The sequence below is a fragment of the Scleropages formosus genome, chromosome 8 (genome assembly GCF_900964775.1).
Source record: "Scleropages formosus chromosome 8, fSclFor1.1, whole genome shotgun sequence".
NCBI lineage: Eukaryota > Metazoa > Chordata > Actinopteri > Osteoglossiformes > Osteoglossidae > Scleropages > Scleropages formosus.
Genome location: NC_041813.1, coordinates 24,848,134 through 24,865,927, shown reverse-complemented (window position 1 = coordinate 24,865,927; position 17,794 = coordinate 24,848,134). Strand labels below are relative to the sequence as shown.

Here is a 17,794-nt window from a genome sequence, read left to right as displayed (position 1 = left end):
GCAGCACAGGGTGTAGGGCCGGAGGGGGAGGGGACGCACCCAGGACGGGACGCCAGTCCGTCGCAAGGCACCCCAAGCGGGACTCGAACCCCAGACCCACCGGAGAGCAGGACCCGCTGTGCCCCCCTTATAAGACACATAGTAGGTATTAATTATTACCACCTCTGAAACACTGGAAGAACAGCACTGTTTTGCATGTGTAAAGCAGAACACATCACACTGAACACAAGGTTCTTGACATTGGCTGTGTCCCGTCCCCCCCCCCCCCCCCAGTAATTTTATATAAGTTCTAATAGTAATGTTTCTTCAAGGCAGTATGTTGTGATGGCCTGGTGTCCCATGCATGATGTTCCCTGCCTCACATCGTTACTTTTTTGTGTAGAGGAACACTGACATAACACAGCGTTGTATGTGATGTTGATGATTGCAATAATTAAATAAAAGGCTTGGGGCACATGTTTAATTCATAAGTTTTATGTGATGATTGTACAGAACCTGATCTGTGAATAAATCAAAAGCATGTGTATCATCAAGCTTTTATTGATTGTAGTGTGGTGTTTGGACCAACCAACAATTTGAATATTAAAAGACTTCTGGTCTCGCCCGTGTTTTTTGGTTTTTGATACACTTGTCATACACAACATTGGGATTTTCTGTAAAATAGTGGTTCAGGATTCATATGAATCGGAAATAGTACCAATTATCACGTTCGGTGACTTTTTTAAATTTGCCTTTTGACTGTTTAGCATGTTTTAGCAATGCACTTCATTCATTAATGAACTTATATTATCCAGTTATCACAAAGTGTTTTGAATTCATTGGTCTCTGCAATAATCATGATGCTGCTTTTGCTCTCCTTTTACTAAAGTCTTTTTTCTCTCTTTCCTGTAACTCCTCAGTAATACACAGTGTATTCAGTAACTGATGGTTTCTGCAATTACCTTTCAGTATTCATTTGATAGATGTCAGTATTGATTCCAAAAGACATTTTATCTTGTACAGTGTCACTTTATATTGCAGATTTAGAAGGGTTTATATAACAGCTTCTGAGTTTCAACAAATGTTGTGGAAAGATGGCTAGTAGATGGGGGGGGGCTTTGCATTTTTCCATATGTATTTTTAAGGTTTACATGCAATGCCTAAAAAGAGGTGACCATTACTTTTTCCATAAAAGATCATGATGACACAGACTGTGGAACTTTCAGAAACATACATGCTTAAGCCAGTCTTAAGTTGCATTGACTTTATTTTTGTGTAACTTCATGTTAAAGCTTTTCAATAAATCTTTGGTTGTGTTAGGTTACATAGGTTGGGTAACTTTAAAAAGTACATTATTTCATTTTGCTTATGTGGCTGTGGTGATACGTTTATTCATGGTGTGTTTTCCTATCATTTATTTTGATTCCGGGGGAAAACTATTTTACGATAATTCTTTTCTAAACTCTTCAGCAGTTTTTCAGAAGTGTTTATGTGAACCAAAGTAATTTGACTGCACATCAGATTGATTTCAAAACACTGACGTTTCTTAAACTGCATAAGCTAGTTGAAATCCTGTAGCATGTTGTATGAGTCAGAGCTAAAGTTTATAAATAGAATACTTTAGGCCCTTTGTACTACATTAATAATTCTACATTTTTCCACAAAATACTTTATGTTGATCTCAGTTTATTAAGTTAAAGTGAAATTTTAATGCCATTGACTGAACCAGATAGTGTGTGTAACACTGCTTGTTGTGGACATGCTTTTTTGATGTGGCTGTGTGCTTAAACATACATTACTTAAATCAAATCGCTCGGAGTTTTATTGTGTTGATGGCTTTTTGGGGGTCATTGTGAGCTGAAATTTTCACTGCTGGTCCCATCTTGACCTGTGATTTTGTTCTTTGCTGTTACTGCTTGTTTGAGCTCTGTTCTTCCTCCTAGACACATTTCCTGTGAAGCCAACTTTCAGCAGTCAATATATTTAATGACTGCAGAACAGCATGGAGTTGAAAGGTATTAATGTCATGAAATTACCTCTAAACCGAGTAGAAATGTATTATGAACTACAATCGTACGCTCTCTTGTCCTGCAAAAGAATGACACTATCGCCCTTTAAATGCTCTTTTCCTGCTGTCATAGTGGTGATTAGCTGAATCATACAGTTGACTGTAAAAATAAAAGGGGTTTCCTCCAGATTTTCAGAATTCTTGTTATTGGACTAATAACAGTAAGCCTTCCTCTGCTCACATGGGGGAAGGAAAAATCCAGCTGTAGCATGGTGTATGAAATTCAAAACTCGCACTCCACCATGTCTGCAAATCAAATCGGGGGGTTCCCTGGTATATGTGTGCGGCAGAATGATGTAGATCAGTGTATTGGCAACTGAACAGTCTAAATATGACTGTATCTGTCATCTTTTGACATAACTCAGTTAACCAATAGTGATGTTTCAGGCTCTTAGAAATCACTGTTATCATTGCCTATGCCTCTGACATTATAGTTGTGTCTATTTTTACATACATTTTTCCCTGATGGACATTATTCTTGTTATCTAAGCTTTTAATATTTTAGAAGTTCAAAATGAACAGTTTGCATTTTCACAACATTTAAATGCATGTGCAGAAATTTTCATTTTGCTCAGAACTGCAGGGCATTGTTTCTTTTACACAGCATATGTTTTACACTGGCTGATAATGGTTTACTATACACCTAACCCTGGCCAAACAGTGCAGATTGGTTTCATGAAGTCACCCCACTAGGTGAATTCTTGTTGGGAGGGGATCACATTAACTTTGTTTCTAGTGGAGGGGGGGGAGTTTCTCAGACAAATAGTCACCTAAAATTTAGAAACCAAAATAAAAGGTATTTTTTTTTATATATATGATGACAGCACTTATTTTACAATACAACTAAATGTATTATTTCTAGTTTCTATTTCAATGCAATACCTTAATTTATTCATTTGTAATTAGGGGGGAAACAAAAAAACACTACTTGTACCATGCAGGGTTTTGGGGCTATTATGCCAGTACAGGGTGTGAGACAGCATGCATGGTACACTGGATGGAAGCATTGTGATAATTTTGCTCATGGATATTTATGATGTAATGAAATAAAGTTTAAGAACACTTTCTTTGCTACTCTGCAAAGCATGTGGACACTGTGCTGTTGTGGAGAGCTGTGCAGTGTTGCTCATAAGTTTTACACTAGATGATTGCAAGATGGGGGTGTGGTGGTGCAGTGGGTTGGACCACGGTCCTGCTCTCCAGTGGGTCTGGGGTTCGAGTCCCCCTTGGGGTGCCTTGTGACGGACTGGCGTCCCGTCCTGGGTGTGTCCCCTCCCCCTCCGGCCTTACGCCCTGTGTTGCCGGGTTGGCTCCGGTTCCCCGCTACCCTGTATGGGACAAGTGGTTCTGAAGGTGTGTGTGTGTGTGTGTGTGTGTGTGTGATTGCAAGATTAAAGATTTATTTACGCAGGTGTAAGGAGATTGATGTTATTAAAGCTGTTATCTCAACAACATCCTATTCAGTTCTGTTTGTAGAAAAAAATAATCGCAATTTACGTTTATTCATTTAGCTGACACTTTTCTCCAAAGCAACTTAAGGTGTTAGGCTACTGTTACTTACCTATTTATACAGTTCGGTAATTTTACTGGGGCAATTTAGGGTCAGTTTCTTACTCAAGGGTACTACAGCCAGTGGTGGGGATCGAACCTGTGACCTTTGGATCTAAAGGCAGTATTTAATAATTTTTAATAATTTCATAATTATGCTCAATTTTTCTTGTTATTGATCAGACATTCACAAAAGACCCTTTCTGAGCTGTAAGCAATGTGGAAGTGAGTGGAATGAATCCTGGACCACATTCCTGCTGCTGGTCGACAGCTCTGAGTGGAAATACAGGCCACTTTCACTGCTTAAGGCACCTTAAGGCCTCAAAGTACCTTAAATAGGGTTGCTGTAGTAGAATGTGAGTTCTCTCAGTTTCCATTAAGTTGTTGGTCCCTGCACTTGCTCAAAATTTAGATGACAAATTGTATCCCCACATAAGTAAAACATTAAAATTTCAAAGGGAAGCTTTATTACAGCAAGCTCACTGCCAAAGGATAAATGAATGGGGTACAGACTTGTTTTTAGGGATTGCTGAGAGTGTTCAATTCTTAAAAATTGGAGAGAGTGGCAATGGATTGTGGAGGACTTGAAATGCATTAAAAAAAAGACATCTTATGTACTGTTTGTTCATGCCCCCCGGTAGTGAAATGGCAAGAGGCACAAGGGTTAGGGTGAACTTCTGCCCTTGTTTTATGGATAGGAATGCCAATGAAATAGAAAGGCAGCGGCAAAGAGGACAGCTGAAGGAGGTGATGTTTGAATGGAGGAGTACAAATTCCTATCCAGAATTCTGGACTAAATCCAGATTTTTCAATGTACGTGCATAAGTTTTTTTTGCTTCTTTTTCTGAGTGAAATAATTGTCTCAGACTGGAGAACTGAGTGGGATCGAAAGAGGACTTGAATAAGCAGCAAGCATTGGGATGGAGACTTAAGCATCAGCTAAATCCAAGAGACCCTTCTCCAAAACATCTTAAGATGCCGCAATTTTACAATTATAATTTTATTGCGCCTGTAGGTGGGAATTGAACCTGTAACATACCGATCCAAGGGCCGCAGTTCCTCCCACTGGGCTCCCGTTTTGGGTTGCAGGGACTTGTCGTGAAATATCTTCCGTAGTGGATTCATTACATGCGCTACCACAGGTTCCAGACTTCATGCTCTGTCGTGGGCAAAACTATATTCCACATTTCAGTGGGTTTTTCTCCGTTTTTCTCCTTTTTCTGAAGAAAAATTGAAGTTTCCGACTATTAGTGCTGGGAGGACCTGTGTGCTGGACGGTTTCCCCATATATTAGTTTTAAAATGTGTGTTAATGTAGAGGTAAACGCTTAGTACAATTTAATAGGAAAGCCATCAGGACGAGCAGCGCTTTGGATGGACTCAGCTGCCAGTGGAATCTGTCCGTGTGATCAGGATCTGTCTGAGATCAGGCACGAGAGTCCAACCTCCCAGCAAATGCCTCAAAGTGCCATGTGTGCAGTTCAGCTTTTGGCAACACAAAGGTAACGCATCATTGATCTGTTTCGCATGAAGGCTCTGTGGTCTTGGATATAACATTTCTGATGGGTGATCACTCTTTAGACAAACTTGGTTGAATTCTCTCTAGACCCGTAAATTGTTCAGTGTAAAACAAACTGTTCTTATTAGTCAAAAGAGCATCAGTCCGTTCGCAGTGCGTTTTTCTCTAGATGAGTTTTCAGTTCTTTCGCAGTAGGAGTTGGTCCAGCTCATGCTTCTTCAGTGGTGCCTCTCTTCATAGGCGTACTTACCGAAGGTCCCAGCTGTATGGTGCTCAGATATACTTTGTAACGTCTTGTCGACGTCTGGATCTGGGCTCACATTTGTGATTGGTCGCTAGATCCACATAAGGGTGCATTTTACATTTATTCACAGTTCCATTTATTCATTTAGCAAACACTTTTCTCCAAAGCGGCATACATCTCAGAGAATAAAATTTGTGCATTACATTAGAGGAAGGAGAGACATAGTTGCAGACGTGTGGTTCTTATTCTGCATAGGGGTGCATTTTAACACAGAATTGAAAGTTGCAAAAAAAACTATGTCCTGATATTGAAGATCATCTTAAGGACTTTTAAAGCAAAGTACTGCGCTATTATGTTACATCTTTAACGGTAATAAATACTTAAATACTGGTTAAATGCTTAGTATTTTGGAGAGCTAAAAGATAATGTTTAGTGCCAGTTTCAGTACGGAAAATCAACAGTGCTTCGTCCACTGAAACAAATGTTCTCCTTTTTTTCTTATAGGGACATGTATTCCAGCTGCAAGATGCATTTTTTCACCCATGTAAGCACTATAGAGTGGAAATGTCATTTAATGGCCTGGGTTCGATACATTAGTTACTTGGCTGAGACTGCCATATCGTTCTGTGGGAAACGTTTTAAGGAGCTGCGTTGCAAAGAAAACATCTGGGCTGCAGCAAAGCTGTTGAACATCACTGGAGGACAAATGTAGTGAGTCACCCTGGCAGGTACGCTAGGGAGCAGTCCTCTGTGAAAGCTGAATGACTAGTCATGCTGCATTATGGTGTAAAATTACAGTGCTTCGATAATGCTAGTGACTATTTTTGGTGTTGTTCTGATATCAAGCAGGGAGCAGGAGGGGAAAACGGTTCTGGAATGAGTTGTGAACCGCAGAGGACAATTGAGATGTGTACGACCCACCTCTACAGTCTGCAGTAAGGTTCTCTATGACCAAATCAAACAAATTATGAAAATATATATCTGTGCAGTCATATGGTTGTAAATCACCTGAAGTGTATTCAGTAGCTTTTTGTTAATAAAATTTCAAGAACTAACATTTTTAAGAGTACCATTAATTTGTTTCCTCATTGGTGTTAGTAGTAATCTTGAGTATTTTGCTGCTCTTCATAAGCCACTTCCTCAACGGTAGGGGTTTTACAAGATGCGCCACTGCCTGGAAAATCATTATTTATTAAGATTTAATAATGTCATATTTAGTCTGCTGTCTATAGCATGGGTTTATATTTATAGCTGGTATTTATATATTGTATTTATAGGTTAATTGCTGCTGGTTGGCTGTCTGTATATAACCTTTATGCTTTGTGGGAGAAATGCAAGTGGCAGTTTCATTGTGTGCTGTGCACATGTGCTATATACATATGACAACAATAAACGTGGACATCCATGAACTCCTCAGTCTGCAACATTTTGATGACTGCCTGTTTACTTTAAATTATTGCCTACTCTAGTATTAGTAGCTGCTTTGTACGCTTAGTACTAATGTTCAGAAATAGAAATCTTGCTGTTAGATATTATATATAATTTTGTAATGAAATATTAGTTGTGAAGGGCGATGCGGTGGCGCAGCGGGTTTGCCCTGTGGCCTGCTCTCTGGTGGTTCGCGGGTTCAGGTCCTGCTTGGGGTGCCTTGCGACGTACTGGCGTCCCATCCTGGGTGTGTCCCCTCCAGCTTTGTGCCCTGCGTTGCCGGGCTTGGCTCCAGTTTGCCGCGACCCCGCTCAGGACAAGCGGTTTCGGACAGTGTGTTTGTTGTGAATGTTGTGTATTCATGTCAGGGAAAAAGTTTATACAGTACTATGCACAAGTCTTAGGTACTTGGATGTTTCACAAAAATATTTGTTTTAGACAGTTATTTAATGTTTTCTGCATTATTATCAATGGAAAAGGGCATATTTTAGATTTCCAAGCATTCCTTTTGCAAAAAAGTTACAGTATTAGAGTAAGGGTTTTGTATGTCGTTAAAGAAAGTACATGCACGCACTGTCTGTGACCTTTTGTCCTGAGTGGGGTCACGGTGAACTGGAGCCTAACTCAGCAATACACGGCGCAAGACTAGAGGGTGAGGGGACATACCGTGGACGGGACGCCAGTCCATTGCAAGGCACCCCAAGCAGAGCTCGAACCCCAGAACCACCAAAGAACGGGACCCGGCCAAGCCTGCCGCAACCCAGCTCAGGACAAGCGGTTGTTGACGATGGATGAATACTAAGCTTTATGGGAAGTTTATTCATTAAGAGCATTATTTTTGGAACCATTCTCATTTCACAGCTTTTTTCCCCAACCCAGTGCTTAAAACTTTTGCGCACTACTGTGCGTGTGTGTGTGTGTGTGTGTGTGTGTGTTAAATGAAGCATTTGCTTTTTGTCTGTGATTGTGACATTTTCAGCAAGATGGATTATTTTCCTTGTTAACATGCACAGCATTCTTTTTTTGACTTTTGACTAAAGAAAGGCAGGAATTTTAGTTTTTATGTAGGGTATTCATAGTTGCCTGGATCATAATGATTTGAGTATCATAATGAGTTTTTAATTTATTTCCATTAACCACCTTGGATAAAAAGGGGTAATTAAGAGGGTTTAGTTTCAATCTTGCAAGTGTCAGGTATAAAAACGGCACTATTCCTGTGCTTAACAAAGTGCAGCATACAGCTGACTTGAATATATGTTCAGCAGCAATTTTGTAAATGTATTTTGGGAAAGATTGCTTTCTGAAAGCTACATTTTCAATGGGGCATTCGGGTACAACAGCTGAATTTAGAGGTAATGTATTTAAGTAAAGGGCGATTTGTGCAGTGGCACAGCTTGTCCATTTTTTCACCAGGGAGCACAGTTTGAGAGTGAAAATTAGAACCGAATGTGGAATGTGGTTTGCTTTGTGTATATATGTTGGTTTTATGATAACCAGCTGTCGTTCTGCTTTATTTTTCATGGTTTACGTTGGAAGAAAGTTACATCATGGCCTCAGAAAGCCAGAAAACCGAAATCAGAGCCTCACGAAAAGCTAGTTTCTTGAACGTTTTTAGGTTATACTATGAAAAGAAGTGACTGCCTTTCTTAGGGTTGGAGCTTTCGTATGTACGTAGTGATTTCCCGAGAGATGTCCGTTCAGTTATCAGAATTACACGTTTGATTCAGTTCTAGTGGTACAAGGCATTTCTTTGATTGATTTCTTTTGTTTCAGTAGTTCTCTTTGCGTGTTTTTCTTTCTTGTCATAGTTTATTCTTTATAACTACTGTGCTGGAAACAAAGGCCTTTGCTGACTACTATCATAATAAAGGCACAACTTAGAGATTGATTTTCCATGCTGAGATCTGTCTTTGCCTTTCTACATGGATGTTGGTTCTGTTTTTTTTTTTTTTTTTTTTTTTTTTGGACTTTCTCAGTGGTACCTCCAGAGCAATTTCATGGACAGTGAGTGAAATTACTCTGGAGAATTGAAATGTGATCTCTATTTAAAAGCTTGGTCTAGAGGGTCAGTTGACAAGAGTGATAGGTTGGCTTTTGAAGGGTTAAAGCAGAAATATGTGATCTTTTTAAATGTTCAAATGGATAAATTAACATTCTCAAGGACTTCACATTTCGCACAGTAAACGGACAGGGCTTCGGGAAATTGTCATCCAAACATGTTGTGCAAACACTATAAATGTAATGTCAGCATAGGGAGGGAACAATCATTTAAAACCATTGCATGTGTCATAAAATTTATTAGACTGTCTAATATCCAATTTCACATTCTTTTTATTTTATTGCTCTGGTTTGGAAGAAGTGAGAAGGTTGTGCTTGAATTTGTCATTGCTCTCATATACAAAAAGAGAAGGGGCCTGAATGAGACTTTGAAAATGGTTATGCAACTAAACCATTGTCTGCAGGGAATATTCACCATGGCAACATCTTAAACCATCTCCACAGGAAGGCTTTTTTCTTTGTGCTAGAACTGGCAGTAGTTAATGAATATTATCTAAAATCCAACGTTCAGTTTCAGTCTTGAAGCATTTGTTTGTTTTCCCAAATTAATTCAGTTAACCTGTGAAACAGGCATATCTATGAATGTTTTCCATGGACTGAATATACTGGCTTTGTCTTGCTCGGTGTGACGGTGGTGGGTGCCTCACCAGCCAGTGAAAGCCACGTTATATCCAGTTACTCTATAAGCAGTTTTTCAGTAACTTAGCTCACAGTAAAGTTTGCTTACTTATCTGTTCAGTTTATGTTTTGCATTGCTTCCTTCCCTCTATTCCCTCAGAGTAATTAATAGATGGTATTTCAAGCAGTACTGTGATTTGCAATAAGTCACATAAGTCATGATATGGAGGTGAATAGAAATGTGTACAGAACGTAGCCGGAAGCACTCACAGGTGACAGTGTGTCCCAGTTCTTTTTCGATTTAATCATGCCATGAGCTATAATACTATAGTATATATACTGTGCGAAGGGACGTAGGGGTACGTGGGACATAGCTATCCAACTAATAAATGCCACAATTCGTTGCCAGCGCTTTCTTCTTACCAGTGTTACAAATGTCATTCAATAATCGTTTCAGCCCTACTCTATAAGCAGCATTTTAATAAAGTCTGCAGTGTACTCCATGTAGGCAACATTGCTCAAAGTCATGCAAAGTTAAATTCTACCTTTTTTAGCTTAGTTACAGTGTCCTTGACATGGCTTATGATAGCCCGAAATTACAACGGCTGCCCACATTGTCGTACTGCACCTGTATTTCTTGTTCTTTGGGTCTCGAAGTCTCTGGGAGTCCAAAAGTCATTGCGTTTGATTTACAAAATGTTCTCTGTGTAATTTCATTCAACTTACTTCTATTTAAAATAGCTAGCAAGTTGAAAAGTGTGTTACGGTGGTGCTTGACAGTAGAATAGAAATTAAAGCAAAAATGATAGTACAGTATGAAAATGTACAATACTGTGTATTAGTATTTTAACAGGAAAATGTGAAATTAGAGGGAAGAAAGTAACGAGGCTTGTATAAAACATAGCATTCATGAATATTGTTATGTATCGTCATGGATCCTGTATGACAGCGATAAGATGGCTTACATCTACATTCAGATGATTCTCAAACCAACACATTGGCGAGACGTAGTCTTATCTACAGCGCCATGGATTACAGAAGCAGAAACTGTGCGTCGGTCCAGGAAGTTTAAACAGCTGGTTCAAGGGAGGCACATTGCTGAAACAGTGGAAGCACGAGATTTAGTAATTCTAACACGGTGGCACAGTGAGTAGCGCTGCTGTCTCACAGCACCTGGGTGGTGCAAGAGGATGTGGGTTCAATCCCTGTTCAGTCTGTGTGGAGTTTGCATGTTCTCCCCATGTCTGTGTGGGTTTCCTCCGGGTGCTTTGGTTTCTTCCCACAGTCCAAAGACATGCTGTTCAGGTTCCCCCATGGTGTGTGAGTGTGTTTCACTGATGCATGGATGAGTAACCCCTTGTAAGTAGTGTATCTAGCAGTGTAAGTCACCTTGGTGAATAAGGTGTGTGGGCCAGTAACACTACACAGTATCTGTTGTAAGTCGCTTTGGACAAAAGCGTCTTCTAAGTGAATAAATGTCAGTGTTAACACTCCTAACTAGCAAGTTTCCAATAATGGAAATAATTCCAAAACACCTTGTGCTCAACACCATGTCCACAGTTGAGTACATTTTGTGTCTGAATAGGTGACTGGTGTGCTGAGAAAACGAAAACGGTTCCTTAAAGCTGTCCAGCGATTGCTGCAGGGGATTTCTGCCGATGCTGGCGACACCAGACCCAGGGGAGTTATAATGAGGTATAATTCAGAAAGAGCCATGTTGTCTGAGTGCTCGACCTGAGGAAAAAAAGAGTTGTAATGTGTTCCTCCTACTGATGTTTTGCCCCGAACTTCACATGTATTGCGCGTTTTTGGCAGAGCGACGCTATCTGTGCTGAGCGAGTGATCTGCAGCACACTGTCAACAGAAGATGCTAAAACTGGGGCTTTCGCTGCATGGCCGGGGGGGGGTTACTGCTCTGGGACCGTACTGGTAGTGCGCTGATGGTCCGTTACAATTCCAGATGTGTCAGGAGAGGCACAGAAGACACTTGACTATTAAGTGTTGAAAATCTGGGTGTGCCACTGAAATCACCAAAGTTCAAACTGTTGTGCATTAAAATAAGTTTTTTTTTTTTTTTTTTTTTTTTTTTTTCTCTTTCTCCCTTTCCTACCCCCCCCTTTAAAAACACTGTATAAGAGCAAGGACCCAACAGAAGCCCCTTTCTGCAATTAAATGACAGGCTTGTCTGCATGGGAAATCTTAAAAGATCTATGAAATATGACATTTTCAGACTTGCATCATCTTAAATATGCAATTATAGTTACAAATTTTGACGAATAATTACGTGTTTCTTGTATTATGCCACGCACTTCAAAAGAGGGTAAATATCACACTGAGTTCAGTTTCCGCAGTTCATATTTACTCCTATTTATTCAGCTAAATAAATACGGTATGTCTCTCCTGTAGTATATTTAACCGATATGTATATTCTTTATAAAATTTTCTGTAAAGGAGGATACTCGGTGTTGACACACAGCCTTTATATCTCCATGTTATTTGTCATGCTAACAGGAAGCACTTAACATCTGAGTTGAACGTGCATCGAATGCAGCCTTTTGGCATTGTGGTCTTGTTTTGTCGGTGTTTGTAATCCTCTTACTCCACTGCAGTCAGAATGACCCCTTTGAAATATCAAAGTGCAGCTGCAGCCCTGGATTATGTTTTTTTCCCTCTTGAACTTGTGGGAACCGAGGTAAACAAGATGGCTTTCTCCCAAGCATGTGTGTCAGCAGTGCACGGCCGCCACGTTCAGAGTAGACGTTCTCCGGATCTCGTACACAAGGACACGGCTGGCGATGGTAGCAGGAACCCTGAGCTCCAACACTGTTGTCATATCTGCACTTTCATCATCGGTTTTTACTTGTCATCAGTTTTGCTCTGTTGCCTTTCTCACATGTCGCTGTCTGCATGGCGAAACGCTACCAAAGGAAGTGGCCCATGCATGATCTCACCACCTTTCCTGCCCCAGCCGGGGGCATGTAGCGCAGCTCTCTTACCGTTTCCTGTGAGGTGATTTCAGACTGAACCCTTTACCAGGTTTTCTTTACCAGCGCTACATAAGTCAAGGCACCCAGGGAGGTAGAAGTGTAATAATAACCCTTTGGTGTCATGGTTGTGTAATGCGAGTAATTGTGATGTGTAAATATACACTACTGCAGCACAGTGGCTCAGCGGGTAGTGCTGGTGCCTCACAGCACTTAGGCTGTGCATTTGCAAGAGGGTTTCACTCCAGCTCGATATGTGCAATTTTGAATCCTTCCAGGGGCTCTGATTTTGTCCCACAGCCCAAAAATGTGTTTTTCGTGAAGTGGGGACTTTAAACTGCCAGTGCAGTGTGTAAATGTGAGTGTTACATTACGGTATAGATTCGTGACTGACTGTAGGGAGCCGTGTACTCTGATACTGTCAGTCAGCTAGGACACAGGTGTCAGGTAATTACCGTCATTTTTACTTTGAGGAAAATTGTGCGCTAAATGAGCGAATGTAAATGAATATAGATGATGAGACTGTAATTACATGTAGGATTCAGTTCCCCAATTGTGTTTCTCTCGAACAAGTGTTTTTTTTTTTTCTTCTTCTTCATCTTGTATAGTGTGGTTTTGTGTGGTGTTAACATTTTAATGTTTGTGTTTCTAAGTAAATGTCTTTCCTAATCCAGTAATTGCTGCGACCTGGCCTACAGTGTAAAGTACAAGTCACGTCTGAGTACATTTGCCGAGAACCAGTTTTGTTCTTGAGGTATTTGGTTAACATCTTTGCTCAAGTAATGAGCCCGCATTCCTTTCAAGGCTTCTGCAGCATTTCCCAGAGATGTAGGACATTTGTGTGTTGCTTTGCTATTGCTCCTCTCTCTACTTTGTCTCTTTTGACTTCTCCTGTTGTCTCTACAGATAGTCCTTGACTTACAGCAGCCTAGAATATGATGGCTGTTCCGTGAGTCTTATTTTATTTCAAACAAGTCCCGACATTTGATAAACAGTGCTTCCATAATGTGTAATAATTTTGTCTAAGTCTGATGATTTAGGTGTAGATGTTTGTTGACCGAGCGAGGTCGATTCTGTAAGCCGCTATAAGACTTGGCAGTATTTCCTGTAGTATCTCATCTCCTGCTGTTACTACTGCATTATTCAACTTTACAGCTGAACGATCTCAATGTTCGCGTGTAGATCGCGGCCTCCCTTCGGCCCGTCAGTCTCTACCAACAAGTATCGGTTCACACGAGCCCTTCTTACTGTGCTATTTTCAAAGTACTGTATGTGTGAATGTAAAACTCTAGTAGCGTTCAGTTTGTGTGAATGCTGTGTAAAAGTTCTTGTAGACAGGAAACGTCCCCTAAGGGCCAAAAATCCGTGTGTCGGGGATGTCCCCGCTAGGTAAAAAGTTTAAAAAAAATAGATTATAGTTTTTCTCGTGTATTAATTATTTATTCACTTCAGCTGGGACACTTGTGTTAAGTAATGATAAGTGTGTGTGTGAGGAGAGCATCTCAAGGCTTCTGTACGGAGCAGCATGTTTGTGCTCTTCTGACTCACGCTATATAATTTAGCTCATTATACTTGAAGGTCTTGGAGTTTTGCCTTTGACTGATGGAAGTAAATGGTCGTGGCATTTTTATCATTTCAGATTTAACATTTTACTTTATTTATTCATTTTGGTCTGGTCAAAGATGTCATGGGAACACAACAACAGAAGTCCATTAACCACGAATGTGTTGTCATTGCACGTGGTGAGCAACGCTGCGCTAGTGTCACGGAAAGGAGAGATGGCTTCTCATACATAGCACTGTGCGCCGTGTCTAGTTGGGTTGCCCTGTCCTTTACCTCGGTCTCTCGGTGTCGTGCCGCGTTCCAGAGGTGCTCCAGAGAAGAACCAGTTCCACATGATGACTGGCGGAGCTCCAGGCTGAACTGTGGCCTCATCTGCAGGATGTGAACTTGGCCTGTGCTGGAGATGAGCTCCATAACCACTCGGGAGTGAAACACCTGTGCTCTGTACACACTGACACTCACCGGTCTGGGGCAGTGTCAGCAATGACCTGTGATTTGGACGTCCTCGTCACTGAGCAGAACTTGGACAGGATTTTTGTGCGTCTTCCTGTTCCATCGTCGATGATTCAGTCGCTGTGCTGTTGTGAAAAGAGCACGTTTCTGTTTCGGTGTAAAGTCCACACTGCATCACAGTGGAACACAGTGTAAAGTGTAAACTGTGCGTCATTAGTTAAGGGACCTTTAGGTGTGGCTGCCTGGACTGCTGGAAGGGCAAAATGCCACAAGCGTCACATTCAGTTATTAAAACAATTCAGTAACCAAAGGGAAACTCTTAAAGGTTGCTGGAATTTTGTGATTGCTTCTCTGGGAGCTTTTAATACACCTCTCCTCCCCCCCATGGTTAGTGACTTGCTTGTGACCTCTGAAACTTTCCGTAAAAGCACATAACTTGAGAAGAACCAAGGAAGTCATAGTATGATCAACATTCATATGGAGTCATAACGGCGGTAGAAAATCTTTTGCTTCTGAAAGTTTCTGTTGCACTTAAAAGTACATTTAAAAATGAGGTTGATGCCGTGTTACTGAATGAAAGTAACAGTTCTGTTAGTGCTGACAAACAGATTAAAAAAAAAATGCTTTCTTTTACAATATACTGTGTACGTTCTGCATTTCTGCTCATCCAGCAGTACTGTAATTGATAAATACCGTAACTTCTCTGCATGTTTTATGACCTCGTGAGTTTTCAAGTGCTCCGAGGCAGCCTTGTTGGACAGAGTACAATATGAATTGAATGATGAATTGAGATTTGTTTCTGGGGAAAGCGCATAAGTCGAAGGCTGAGTACTCACTGGATGACCTAGAGTTAGAGAAGAGACTTTAGAAATGGGAGTTTTTTTCACAAGGTTTTTTTTCTTTCTTCTTTCCCCCTCTTGTTTTTGCCCTTCTAAAACCAAAACTTGCGTTCAGAGAACGATTTAACTGGAACATTACGCATGTTCTAGGAAAATTATGGTCATTCTAACTGTCATGACCACCAGAGCTCTGACAACATGTTGAAAGTGAAACTACAATTATCATTGCTTCACATGGCAAACATTTGCAGTTCGAAGTAACACATTGGTCTAATTTTCATTTCTGTCCAAACAGTCTGTCTGCCACAATGGTTAAACTGTGGGACTTATCTCAATAGAGATTTAGTTTGAAGTAATAAAGCCAAATTTTATCCTATCCTCCACTTGGCATGATTATGTGTCCTAGAGATCCTTGCAAATCTGTGAATGGTTTTCAAAATGTGAAAATGTTGAATGCACTGACCTTTACTGAGGGAACTTTAGACTTGATAGGTGACATAGATATATGTCATAGCGATACAGTATCGGTACATGTGTCAGACTAACAGTTCTCATTTTCACATGTGCTTAATATTCCTGGTTCTAAGTCCTGTTGAAACTGAAAATATTTAGTTGATTTACATAGAAAAGTGTCTGTATTAATTTAAGCCGTCAATGGTGTGTGGGGTGCCTAATTTTGCTAATATTAAAGTTTAAAGAATGGTAGAGAAATGAGAAATTTAATTTTGGATTTGCACTAAGGACTTTTAAGTTAGAGAAACTGAACGTATTTTGCATATGTAAATTAGCGCTGACACTGGAGTGAAACTTCAATTGCTAGGCTAAAGCTGAATTTTATGAGCTTCTCAAGGCTGAAGGCTATTATAATGCAGAGAATGAAATGCCATCTACAGTGCAAAATTATACGAATTCTTGCATTTTCTTCAGTTGGATTTTAAATGGGGACAGCTACCTTACAGATGTTTCTCTGACATGAGTAGTTTGATAGATTGAAGCTTAGCCTACAGTATCATTTTATATTTCGGACAAGCTACTTATTTGTTTGTTCCAAATAGTGAAATATTTTTGATTGGTGCATAATGCTAAGTATTTGATTTTTTTCTTCAGTCGTTGCACATAAATTGTTGACATTTGTCACAACGCACCAGAAATCAAATAAGATGACAGAAGATGGTAGCCTAACCATCTTGAAAAATTTGACTGTATTTCCTCCTGCAGAATTGATTGTGCTTCACCTAGCTTTGCAGGACTTCTCAAAATTCCAAGTAAATCTTACTTGGGTCAGTCTCCCATTCACATTTTATACACACACACACACACACACACACACACACACACACAATGTCCAATTTCTGTACTGTCATCCTTTGAAGGCAGTAATGTATATAATTTATTTTTTTCCCCTTTCTCCCTAGGCTGAAGAAATGTCCTGTCTAGTGCCATGACGTTGACTGTCAACATCTAAACATCGCTTGGTCACATGGTAAGCAGTTAGGCTTATTCCACATGTACTGCATGATTTGTTTTTGCTGTGTCTTCTACTTTATATAGCAGTACATTAGATGTAAAAAATCTGCAGTGAGTGTGCACTTTCAATTGTTTTCACACTAAAAAAAAAAGCCTTCGCGGACATTTCCCGAGATAAATTATTTGCCTCGGCTTACCACGTTGTGCAGTTAATCTTGTTTTTCGTCGTGGTTCCTTTCGTTGCCACTGCCTTGATCTCTGTTGAATCTGTTTACCGTACAGCTGCAAATGGTGTTAATATTCTTTTTCTTGGAACTCAATATGTAGAGACCTTCTGTGGTGAACCACAGTGAAATATATGGTTGCACTTTGCTTTTTCTGCAGCGAAGAGTTGGAGCTTCTCAGTCACAGCTCTAACAATCTGGTCATGATTCTGTGACTCGCTGCTTATTTCCACTCAGCTTTTGAGTAATCTTAATATATTCAAAGTTTCTATTACTGCTTGTTCTCTTTCCTCAGTCCATGTTTATATGCTTGTGTGTTCAGTTATTCTGGTTTCTAAGACTCTTGTATAATCATGTAAGGCTCTGAAGTCGAGCTTTATAGCGCACAGATTTTTTTATTTTAACTGTAATATTTGACAAATTGTTTCACTTATCAACAACTTTGCTGTCACTGTTCTTGACTTATTAGACTGAATTCCTTTGTTTACATTGCTCTTTCCTCTGAGCCATATTTACCAGACAAGGGAATCCTGTTGCTTGGGAGACCTCAGGAATGTGTGGGTGGAGGTAGTCAGGTTAGGCTCACTACTCATGGTGAGAATATGCTGGGTTGTGCTGAGCAGCAATAGGACAAAATCTCTTCACCTCTTACGTTGAACATACCACCTGAGGCAGCTGGTACCTTCATGCTTTGTGCTCTCACCGTGTAGTCTCAAAGCCCCGGTTCAGAATCGCGCCCCTTGATCAAGGTGCTTACCCTAAATCGGTACCGTAAGAATACCCCATGTGTAAGTGTGTGTGAA

At 40.3% G+C, this 17,794-nt stretch overlaps 1 protein-coding gene across 1 annotated transcript in view; it reads left to right on the top strand.

Annotated features, from left to right (window-relative positions):
* tbl1xr1a (TBL1X/Y related 1a) overlaps nt 1-17,794 on the top strand; it is a 32,310-nt gene that overhangs the window by 2,410 nt on the left and 12,106 nt on the right. Inside the window, exon 2 of the mRNA XM_018757405.2 lies at nt 16,716-16,783. The gene's annotated coding sequence lies outside the window, so the exon portion shown is untranslated. The remainder of the gene's footprint in view (nt 1-16,715; nt 16,784-17,794) is intronic.